Source organism: Asparagus officinalis, chromosome 9, assembly GCF_001876935.1.
Source record: "Asparagus officinalis chromosome 9, Aspof.V1, whole genome shotgun sequence".
NCBI lineage: Eukaryota > Viridiplantae > Streptophyta > Magnoliopsida > Asparagales > Asparagaceae > Asparagus > Asparagus officinalis.
Window position 1 is genome coordinate 27317759 of NC_033802.1, and position 12790 is coordinate 27330548.

At 40.4% G+C, this 12790-nt stretch overlaps 1 pseudogene; it reads left to right on the forward strand.

Annotated features, from left to right (window-relative positions):
• Positions 261–10022, forward strand: LOC109823320 (annotated as a pseudogene).

The following is a 12790-nucleotide window of genomic DNA, read 5'->3' on the forward strand; positions in this document are numbered from 1 at the left end:
GTTGATGGCTGGGGATTTGCCAAAAATCCTACGGGTATCATGTTTGATTATCCCAAATGGAGTAAGACCTCATAATAAAGGAGACATAACAAACAAAATAAAATGAAACTATATATATCTTCTATTGATAAAATTTTTGAGTTTGAAGGTACAAAAGTCGTAGTTAACCTACATGAAGCTTATGTCTAAGAACTTGCTGCTCTAACTTTGATAATTCCACAGTATAAGCTTGCTCAATAAACCTATACGACATCCTCAGCTCAGGTTAAAGGTCATAAAGACCAACCAAAGAACTCGGTCATGTATAAGTTCGAATTCAAGGCATATAAGGTTCTTGAGTCATATACAAGTTCGAATTCATTCAGTTACATATGAATTCAATCATATACAAGAGCTCAGTTATATACAAGTTCGAATTTGAATCATATACAAGAGTGCAACCATATGCAAGGGTTTAATCACATGTACAAATTCAAGGCACATGCAAGAGTTGAAGATATGTTTGAGCAGATAAAGTCAAAGCTTCCGGGAGCTCCCAAATTTCTACTCTGCCTTTTATCTGAGCTCAAAAATTCTGATGTTAAAGGACTTTGGAAGCAAAAATGTCTTTTTTTGAATTTGGAACTGTGACACAATGCATTGCACCTCAAAGAGTTAATGACCGATACCTTACTAATGTTCTACTAAAGATCAATGCAAAGATTGGTGGAATTAACTCATTATTGCTACAAAAGCGCATGACAAAGATCCCCCTTGTTTCTGAGTCACCAATAATTATACTAGGCATGGATATATCACACGGTTCACCTAGACATTCTAATGTTCCATCAACTGCTGCGGTTGTAGGCTCACGTCAATGGCCTTCTATTTCTCGGTACAAAGCTTGTGTAAGAACCCAAAGTCCTAAGGTCGGGATGATAGATTCTTTGTCCAAACCAGCAGGTTCTAATGATGACAAAATTATCCGGGATGGTGTGAGTGAATCTCAGTTCAATCAGGTGTTAAATATCGAGCTGGATCAAATTATTGAGGCATGCAAATTTCTTGACGAACAATGGTGCCCTAAGTTTTTGGTGATAATTGCCCAAAAGAATCACCATACCAAATTTTTTTTTAAACCAGGATCACCTGATGATGTTCGGCACCGCGGTAACTGTAGTTGAGCGAACAAAGTTTGTCACGCCTAAGAATTATGGCTTCTACATGTTGCTCTCAATGCGGGAAATGATTGGAACTCCACAATCCAAGGTTCAGGTTTTCGCCTCAGAGTGAAAGTTAGGTTCAATTACGCAAGTAATAATGCAACCATGGAAGGAAAAAAAATCGGCCATATTCAGAGCGTCAAGTGCAAGTTATCAGTATTTCCCAAATTGCAAGAACTAGGCTTCGATTTTAAGGTCAAAATCAAAAAATCCAGGCGCAATGAATGCAAGCATGGCCAAATATGAAGAGTGGAATAAATTGAAGCAAGGACGAGAGGAACTCACGCTGGAAGTCAAGAGGGGATGAAACTGTGTGCAAACCCGGAATAGCCAATGTTCCAGATTTATTGACCGCTAGCTGGCCTTGCTGGGCGTAGCAGAGGGAAGGAGCTGATGGTTTTAAAGGAGTGAGGAGGCTTTGATTCGGTTGAATTCTGGAGGAAGAGGAGGCTCTTGAGGGGTTAGAACTGCAAGAAGAGACCGAAATAGAGAGGAAGTGAAGAAGCTGGAACGGCGAAGTAAGGAAGAAGAAGAAAAAAAAAATCATCGGGACTTTTATTTCCTCCGGCATCTGACCGCTTCCGCGGCCGGATTCTTGTCCGACCCGCGTGCTCAGCGGGTGCTGGATTAATCCGACCCGCGATGCCAGCGCGGGTTAAAGATCTATCTGAGCCCGCGGGAACGGCGGGTCAGACCGCAATGTCAGCTGTCCGAATTTGCAGTATTTTCGGTCCGTTTTCGTCCGTTTATTTGAAAATTTTCGAAGCTTAAACCTCACCTCCCGGAGCAATTTCACGTGTTTTTGCTATATTTGGAATGTTCAGAGTTCGACTTCATTTCCGACTGGAATATGGTCGGGAGCCAATTTTATATTTGGGGCGATTTCGTGATTTTGTCAGCGACTATTTCGGAATGGATTCGGGAGCTCCAATTTTATATTTTGGGTGATTTCGCGATTACTTTCGCCATTTTATGCGGAATATTCGATATGCCGAAGCTCGCACGGGTACATGAGTCTAAACTGTTCCCCATTTTGGACAGGAAGTTGCCCTAGAGAATATGTACAAAGTATAATTCTTAAGGATAACCTGGCAACCTCCGGCGGGTACACGAGGTTAAACTGATTCCGAAACTCCCAGGAAGTACACGAGTATAAAGCTGGTTCTCCTCCAGGTAAGCGCGAAACCGCTAAGGTCGAACGCCAGGTCAACGACGTAGGCCCTAGTCAACGCCAGTCAACGCGGTATGCGATGAAAGTCAACGTCAGATCGATTCGAACCCTAAAGGTCAAGCGCCGGTCAACCGCGTAGCCCTAGGTCAAACGACAGTCAATACAGCGTTGCAATTGATTCCAAAAGTCAACTCATGACATATCAACAAAAAAAAACCCACTCACCATTCCGGTCTAAGCTTCAGCAACGGTCAGACGATAAACGCAGTACGAGAAATCTTAGCTATTCACAAAAATACAGAATACGCTAAAATATGGAGAAGTCAAGAATGCGAAAGCCATCTGGAGCTCCTTTAACACCGACTGAAAGGTGGGGATCCATCATATCCAAAGCGTATTGCAGCACTCCTGCTATAAAAGAAATGAGGCTGAAACACTTTGGAGGGGGTTGATGCTGTAGGCGTCTAAAATTGTCTAGCGAGAGCCGCACACCGAAAGCGAAGCGCAATGAATGGGCGAGTCAAGAAGATTCGTAACTCAACTCGTGCGGTCGTCTAAACGCGTGGCACGTCAAATCAAACCTCGTGCGCGCGACAGGTCAAGCAAGCCGCGGCAAGGTGCAATCAAGCTCGTGCGCGCCCGGTGCATGAAGCGCGCACCGTCAAATCATCTCGTGCGCGGCGGTCATGGCGCACGACGGTCAATATGACTGCCGTCGCGCCGAGGCAAGCGGCAGCGCACGTGCAAATCATTTCGGTGCGCGTCGTCAACGCGGCGCAACGTCAACCAACTCCGTGCGGGGCGCCAGTTAAGGAGTGCACGTGGCAAACCAACTCAGAGTAGCGCGCCGGTCAAACCAGCACGCACGTCAATGAGAGCCGCGGCGGCATCGATCAGCATCGCACAGATATGTCAAGCCAAACTCGTGCGCGCGCCGGTGCAAACGCGCGTACGTTCAAATCATGCTCGTGCGCGCCGGTCAAACGAGTGCAGCGTCAATCCGCTCGTGCGGCGCCAGTGCAACGGCGCGCACGTCAATCAGCGCGGCGATAAGATCAGGCACGCGTGATATTAACCAACGCGCGTTAGACGATCGGTTCTGCGGCGAGCGAAGCAATACAAATCAACAAATCTATGCAATACGCCGACAAGAACAAATCCTGGAAGAAAGAATACAAAAAAGGGGAAAAAAGTCGAGCGAACCGCGCGCTAAAGGCGGGCAGGAACCGGAATCGATCCGACGCGCGCGCAAAGCGGCGGACGGATCAAATGCCCGACCGCTGAGAGCGGCGGGTGCGGATGCAAATCGCGACCCGCCGGCGCGGGTCGAAATGAATTCCGACCCGCGGCGGCGCGGGTCAGATGGCGTTCTGGCCGCGCAGTCTAATGTCGGCGCAAAACACGTTTTTGACGTTTTAAATTGGTTTTTGCTGGGGGTTTTATCGGTTCTAGGGGTTCTTAACTGGACCTTGAGATGCACCCAAACGTGGTGTAGTGCTAGGCTGGTTGACTGAAACAGATAAGAGCCAAATCACTTGGTTGCTCATCCAAATAACGCGCATTTCGAGGCGCTATAAATATGAAGCCTAAAGGCCTCCCATTTCGAGAATCTGGAATTTTTATCAAGAGGATCGAGGTGCGGCTGGAATTGGAGAGTGAAGGAGCACGAATATTTCAGCAATGGACAGTGAGATCCCCGGCAGAACTTTTTTTCGGGGTGGTTTATTTGCGGCGGGGGCGGGGCGTCGTAAGGGCAAAGGAGTAAGCCGTTCGAAGGATCTGAAGTTCGTACGTCGCGTTCGCTTGAGATTAGGACTTTGTCTTCAATCTCAGAGAAGAGCCCTGGAATCGGCTTTGTCGATTCAGTACTTCAAGAAAATACCCGCCTTGGTGAGGTAGAAGCTCTGCCCAATTTTGCTGGAATCGGCCCACCGCCCCGGCGCCGCCCCCGGCCCGCGCCCGCCCGCCCGCGGATCTGATTCGAGGTCGTGCGCACAGGATTAACGCCCGACACCGGCAAAGAACGGCCAGCGCAAGCAAGATCTGATAAATGGATCTTGTGTTTATTTTCAGAAGAAGTTGTAATCTTTTGTTCTTTTGTTATTTGAAATTCATTTGTAACGCTTAAAGTTTAATGAAATCAATGACTAAGGTGACTTTCGACGGAAACATAAAACACTAAAATAATCTCTAGAATAAGTTGACATAGATTCCTAGGGTTTTCAACATAGAATCAAAGAGACTAAAGTTGAAAGAACTATGAAAGCAAGGATCTAACAAGTGAGAATCACTCACCTACAGTATTGTAAGCACATAAACATGCATAAAATTTTTAAGAGAACAACTATCAACTATCAAGTTATAGTATAAACTTAGGTGTCGAATACACAAGGAAGGTGTATGTTTCGACCTTCTAAAATTAGTTTTAAAAATAGGTGAACAAAGAGGAGTGAAATAGAGTATGTTGAGAAGGAATTGTCATAAAATAGAAAATAAATTAAATAAAATATATAAATAAAACAAGAGAGGAGAAGGAGATAAGGAGGAGACAAATAAAAGGAAAAGAGAACAAAGAGGAAACTAAAAATTAAAAAATGAAATGATGAAAAGAATTAGAAATGGCAATAAAATAAACTCACGAAAAGAGAAATCAAGTTTGTGAAGGGGTATTTTCTTGTAATATGCCGGAATAGTATCTCTGTAGGTAAGTCTTATACTATATATAGGGTTCACATGCAACCTTATGAGGTCAACAGAATAAAAAAAAGAGAAATAAAAGTTTGTGAACCTATCTCTGAGCATTGCTCCTCTTTGGTGATGGGTGGATTTTAATTAGAGGAAGCTATTTCGAATTGATCTTCAGACATATTATTGAAGAAATTTGGAAAGCGTTTCAAGTATTCTTCTAATTTTTGATTAATTTTGATTAATAGTCATGATATGCATACTCCTCCTCGTTGTATGTCATGTTTGCAACAATCTACAGTACAAACTAAGAATTACAAAAAATATATAGACTAACTACAAGGCAAAAAAAGAAATTCTACGAAGCATGAAAGTAAATCTAAATAATAAAAATAAAAGAGCAAGAAAGAAAATATGCACTATAAAGCATGAAATAAATCTAATCTACTAATATAAAAATAAAAACAAGAAAATAAAATCTTAAACATGTAATTTTAAAATAAGAAAATATAAGGAGAAAATGAATACTTACATCGCAAAGGTTTGGCCCCTCAAAGGCAAATTTTCATCTTCATCAACAAAGAAGAATAAAAAAATTAAAAGGAGGAAATGTTTTTATTTATTGTAAATAATATTTATAATTTTAGAATTTCTTCTCAATTAAGAATAATTCTTCTCTCCAAATGGAGTTTTATAAAAATTTTCACACCTAAACCGCTCACTCTCTACCCCTACTTATAACATACTGCAATCAACAAGAGTTACTGGATTAGACTTGAGTTTCAAGAAATAAATCTCAGCCATATACTAGTTCTGTTATAAATCAATTGGTTGACAACCGGTTAGCAAATTGGTTGGCCAACCGGTTAGCCAATTTGTTGGCCAATTGATTAGCCAATTAGTTTCGGTAAATAGTTTTTTTGCTTATATACCCAAACGTTTTCATCCATTTATTTTTAAACACTACACCTACTTTCAAAGTCATTCTTAAACTCAAGATTCTTTTTTAACTACTTTAAAATTCACTTTTTATTTCAATAGTAAAATTTTATCCCATTTATGATTAAACATACCCACTTCTAAAAGATGTTTTTTGCTTATAAACTGAAAGTTCTTATCTCCATTTATTTTAAATGTACCCCATCCAAAACCACTCTTAGAAGGAAAACACTCCACCAAATTATTTTTAAATTCACTTTTATTCTTGTCAGCTTCCTATATAGTGTAAGTTGTTAATTTTATCGGCTTGCTAAATTTTGCTCTAAATGGTGTATTTTTAAATCAAGTATCTAAGTCATTACTTTGCTTTTTTCTTTTACACTATTGTCACGAGTCACGACACCGCTAAGTATAAATGGGCCTTTTGCCAAAGAGCCAAATATTTTCCCTTATTTATGTTTAAACTTGTAGACTTCTGAAGGGGTATTTTGCGCCTAAATTTTTACCTCCATTTATTTTAAAACCTAAACACTTTTAACATCACTCTAAAATTATATGATATGGAAAGAGAGAAACCAGAGAATCTTCCAAGCTAAAATGAGGCTTCCTGCTCAGATTCTTAGTGATATTAAGTTTTCAGTTTTTACAAAAGTTCATAATGATACTTCAAATGTGCATATGAAAGATATTCTTGCGAACCTGTAATTTTTCCTTTGGTTTCCAGATTTTCTGGCACTTTGTTGTACTTCTCATTCTCAATTTGAAAAATGAATAAAATTTAAGTTCATTGACCAAAAAAAAAAACATCACTCTAAAACCCAAAATACTCCTTCAAATTAACTTAAAATATAGTTTATGTTTACACCCGATTTCAAAAATAGACATCAGCTACAAAATAAGCGAATTAGCTGATAGAATAATGAAGGAATTGACTGTAATGTGACTATTAGCTATATGCGTATTGCCCGGGTTGATCCCTCATAAACTTCATTCCATCAGCTCCATAGACCATGTTTACTTACAAGCCTTGGAGAAATCCCTAACAAATTTGGACTACTTTGTTAACTATTTTAAAAACACAAGTTTCATAGGAGTGGGTGTTTAAATCACAGAATTGGTGCGAGTAGCTGCTGAGACATGCAAAGCTCTTATATAATCAGTGACAATTAAGTAAAACAGGCTCACACACTAACAACCAAAACTATTTAATTATTGTCTTGTTGTCTTTTACTTTCACTGTTATTTAGTTCATTGTGATTTTGTTGTTTAAGTTATAATTCAGATTCATAGATATCTTCTAAGTTAAATTCTTTACTTTACTTTTCATTGGATCGTGCTCTGAGATTCACCCCCTTCCAGATGGGAGTAGTTAAATTATTCACTTACCGTTGAGTTCCTTTTGTAGTAGCTACATATAAGTTGATTTTACAATAGTAGTAGTGATTACAGCACGGTAGTACTGTAATTTAGGGCCAACTAAGTAGCTAAACCATTTCACGTTGGCAATTCATCATGTCAGATCACTTTTCTATCTGTATCGGGCGCCCTAGTAATTGATTACACAATTATTAGCCACAATATCATCTTTTTAATCAGGAAAGACTTCCTCTCATTGAAGTGTATTCTTTTCTGCCTGACTTATCAAAGCCTAGTGGCTGGTGGCCTATTTTGGAGAGAAATTTTTATATTTTAACAGTTTAGTTTCGTACGTGTAAGTTACAATTTTTTATTGCACCATTCTATTTTAGGATAAAATATTAAGTACATTAGGGGTGACAATTTATGACCCGACCCATTAACTCGATCCGATCCGACGCGTTTATAATTGGTATGAATCAATTTATATGGGTCGGGTTATAAATGGGTCAACCCAAATTTACCCATTTATTAAATGGGTCAATTCGGGTTAACCTATTGACCCGTATAACAAAAATCCCGACCCGTCTAACAACCCTTCGTTCCCTCACTCCCTCATAAACGCGCCGCTCTAGAGAACGAAAAAAAAGCCGCAGAGAGAAAGAAAAGCCCTAGATCGCATCACGAAGCTCGAGCGGCGAGCGGCGGCTGAACCATAGTTCCTCTCTCTCCTCTCGAGCGCTCGACTTCTCCTCTCTCCATCGAGCAGCCATAGTTCCTCCTCCCTCTCTTCGATCGAGCTAATCACTGGATTTTGGGTACACTCTTAGCTAGGGCTTTTTGATCTTGCGTTCTATCAATTTTGGGGTTTTTTTCATCCTGTCTTCTTTCAATTTTGGGATTTTCTATCTATTTAATCATGGCTAGTTTGTATATGCTTGATTTCTGTATATGCTTGATTTCTGTTTGCTCACTTACCTTTCTTAAGTTTTAGGTGGTTATGGAAATGTCTCTTATTGCGACCAAAGCTGGGGATACGGTATTATCTGAATAATTTCTTACAAAAAAAGTCTAATTTTGTAGTGATTAGATGTACTATTCGGTTTGACCATCAACAAATTTGGTTAGTTTAATAAATTGTAAATGACACTGTGAAGCAGAGCATTCTTCATGAATTTGGTTTACTAGTGGTAAGCTTAGTAAGCATCATTGTCTGTTATAATTAACTCAGAACTGTTACATGAGATACATAAAAAGTATTGCACTTGCAAAGTGCTTATCATGTCTGTTATAATTAACTTTTTTGCTTTCAAAAATATCCTACTGAAACCTATATTTATTAATCATTGTCAGCATATATTTATTAATCATTGTCAGCAAATTCAGGGGGTTTGGTTTAAGAATTCAATGGTCAATGCAGGTTTGCCCTCTGACTTGGTAAAATAGGATATATTAGATTTTTAAACTACAGCTTGCATCTATACCCTCCACATTTGTAATGACATGTATCTGTACAATTGTACATGCTGAACACGAGCTTAGGGGGCTTAAGTTCTATCTTAATGTAATGACATGTATCTGTACAATTGTACATGCTGAACACGAGCTTAGGGGGCTTAAGTTCTATCTTAATGTCACTTGATATATCAAAAAAATTTTAAGTTTCAATGTCGAAAATTTACTCTGCTTGTCCTAGATATTGCATTTTCTCTCATTTCAATGAGTTTTTCAATAATCTAGTTAGCTTCACTTTTTCCCCCTCCCTCAAGTATTTTACTAGGTGCACTACGCTAGATGAGTTTTAAGAATGTTTGCTCCCTGATGTTATTTTTTCCACAGGTGTTTGATTAGGTAGCTAGACAAACCGAGAATATACCCCGTTGTAAACTTTACACGTTCAACTTCCTCAAATTTTGAGAACAAAACTAGAGTACACGAAGATTGATCATTTCATTAACGAAAGAATTAAGGTTTAAAAAACATATTTACTTGAGACAAAATGCAGTTATACTCTAGATTAATCACAATGGCAAGGGGATCTTGACTTGCCAATGGATGATGGAGTCTTGGGCTCAGCATGGTCCATAGAAAATCAAAACTGGTTCAGGCTGATGTAAGGATTGATGTCAACCCTTATCCTTATCTCATTGCGGTTGTATATTTTGTATGGTATACATCCATTTTATGACTAGTTCTTTTTTTTTTCCTAACAATTTTATTTCGTTTCTTTGGAGTGTGAATATGTCTCTTTTGTTCCCTTTGGATTTTACTGGTGCTCATGATTCTAATTCCACAAATATTTCCAGCTCCTTGTGAAGCATTTTTCCTTGCGACATGATTTGGGACCGTCCAGGGCCTTGAACAAATGACTGCCCCATTCCAACACCAACCATTTGATTCGCTACTGCTGCTGCTGCAAGTGTTGCTGTTGTAGCTGCTGCTGGAGATGTTGATGCTGTTGTGACTGCTGAAGCTGCTATTGAAGTTGGTGTGCTGTTGTAGCTGCTGCTGGAGATGTTGATGCTGTTGTGACTGCTGAAGCTGCTGTTGAAGTTGGTGCTGCTGAAGCTGCTGTTGTTGTAGTTGTTGCTGCTGCTGTTGGAGTTGCTGTGGAGACTGCTGTTGGAGCTGCTGCTGTTGTAGTTGCTGCTGCTGCTGTTGAAGTTTAGATTATTTTTGTCTAAAGAGCTGCATTGATTGTATTTTTGTTTGCCGATAGTTGCAATTCGTTGAAGTACATTTAAATACTGAATATGTCTTTGAAAAAACTCTATGTTGTGAGTAGTGATAGTTTTTGTCTAAAGAGCTTGTAAGAAGTGTTCTTTTGTGCTTGTATAAAATGTTTTATTAGTTATATGTGTTAAGGATATGTCTTGTATTAGATAAACGGGCTATTCGGGTTATATCGGTTGGGTCGGGTAACCCGTTTAATAATCGGGTCGGATCACATTGACCCATTTATTAAATGGGTCGGGTCGGGTCACACTTATACGGGTCAGGTCAAATTTTATATGGGTCGGGTCGGATCGGGTCGACCCGTTTGCCACCCCGTTCATAGTGTACCTTTGAATAAAATGCTTAATGTCCATTTATTTGGCTTTTCCCACATTAATCTCGCAACGCCTTAGATAGGTTTGTAGTCAAAAAGCGACAGGGTTTATATACGTATTTGATTGGGTAGTTCGATTAAGTACTATATATTCTAGGAAAAATGAATACAATTGCGTATGCAGAATGCATTTTAAGCGCGTTCTCTTGATATCTCTTCACCGAGATTACTGATGTTTGGACGTATTATAGACTCAAATATTGTCCCTCATTGTCGCACTTATTCAAAGAACGTGTTCGATATCATCCTCATCCTTGACTGGTCTCATTATCAAATATTGTAGCTAATTAAAGGCTACTATCCCTCAACTATACTAATGCAGATATACTTTTGTTACGGTTGTAGCTATATTTTACTACAGCTACCTGCAGGGGATATTTACCCTCGCTACAGTGGTTTGAGCTCAAGGCAATTTTGGCCATTCGCAACATTGTCTTCCGACATAGCCGCCGAAGTGACAAACTCTGCGCTCTCGCCACTGTCATCATCACCGCCCCATCATCATCATCGCCACCGTCATTGCTGACTGTTTGGGGAGAAAGTCGATTTGTTTATTGCTGTGTTCATTACAACTTCAAACGTTACAATGAAAATAAAAGTTAGTCTTTTTATAAGACCTTTACATAATGAAAACAAAAAAAGTACAACTCTCGTCAAACAAACGCAGATATTGTTTATCTGTCTTCTGCTTGCGTGGGGTCTTTTCCTGTGCTGGGGTAAATCTGTGGACCACCGAACGATCAGATCAGATCCGGAGTTTCGTTGATTCGCGAAGGAATCAAGAAACCGAAACAATTATCTCAGCAACAGCGAGATAATCACTCTTCTCGAGATCACCGCAACGGGGCAATCTCAAGGCAAAGAACCGGGACGTTTAGATTTGACGAGCTCCTCTTCTTTATGCCGACGAACTCGATCCGATCTCCTCCTCATCTTTGAAATTCGTGGCTCTTCAGTCCTCAATTCATCAGGGTTTCGCCGACGCTTGAGAATTCCAACCCTGAAAAAATAAAAGCCATGTGGCTGTATTTATAGGCTTCGGGATCTCTGTTTTTGGATAAGAACAGTTGATTCACTCTTATCCTCAGTTGTAACCACTTAACCACGTTCTTGGATGATATCTTATCAGTTGGAACAAATCCAGACGGTTAATGGTCGAAAAACGGCTCAAAACAGCCAAAAACAGATTTCGTGGACTGCGGACACCCGTGGGTGTCTCGGCCATGCTTTGACCGAGACACCATTTGGTGTCTCGGCCAAGCTTCAATCGAGACACCATTTGGTGTCTCGGCCAATGCTTGGCCGAGACACCACTTGGTGTCTTGGCCAAACTTTGGCCTGAACTTGGTTTACACGTTCCGTCCGTTTCCGCCGTATCTTCATCGTCCGAATTCAGAATTACTTGGTTCAAGATGCATTGAAAAGATAATAAGGAGATCTATAAGTTCCCATGGTTGAATCACTTGTGAAGTAGAAGGGACACGAGGGGTTCTTCGTCTTTCGTAAGCGATGTGCAGCTCCCGATCAGTTCGTGTTTGGTTATTCTGAAGTTCCGTTGCTTCACACGGTCCGTCGACTCACTTCATACGCTTGTCGACATTAAATAAGCTTTTGTGACTCGGATCGCGACATTCATCGTCTTCTCTCTATCTCGAGCCGCGTACGGGGACCTATAGGTAATTTTTAACGCCTACAGATACCCCCTCCAAAGTGTTTCACTCTCGTTTCTTTTATAGAGGAGCCTGAAATACTTTGGATGTGATCGGTCCAACCTTCAGTCAGTGTAAGAGGACCTGTAGTTAGTTTTGACTCTTGACACATTCGATTTTTGGTCTATTCAATATGAATAGCTAAAATTCTTCTGGCTGCGTTTATCGCCTGGCCGTCGTCGAAGTCTCGAATCAAAAACCGGTGAATTGATTTTGGCTCGTGTCATCGAGTTGACTCAGAACTAACTATCTCTGAACAATGTTGACTTTAGCGTTTCGTATCGCCTGGCATTGACTTTTCATCATAACGCGTTGACTGACGTTGACCTAGGGTTACGCGTTGACCGGCATTGACCTTAGGATTTCGTATCGCCCGACGTTGAGTTTTCATAGCAACACGTTGACTGGTGTTGACCTAGGGTTACGCGTTGACTGGCGTTGACCTTAGGGTTTCAGATCGCCCTGCATTGACTTTTTGTCGCAACGTGTTGACTTAGTTTATACTCGTACGTTTGCTGGAGTATACACAGTTTAAGCTCTTAAGGTATTGGAGCATGACGGTCCTAAATTTTAGGCTGCAGGACCAACTGTGATGCGGCATAAACATGTACCAAAAAGG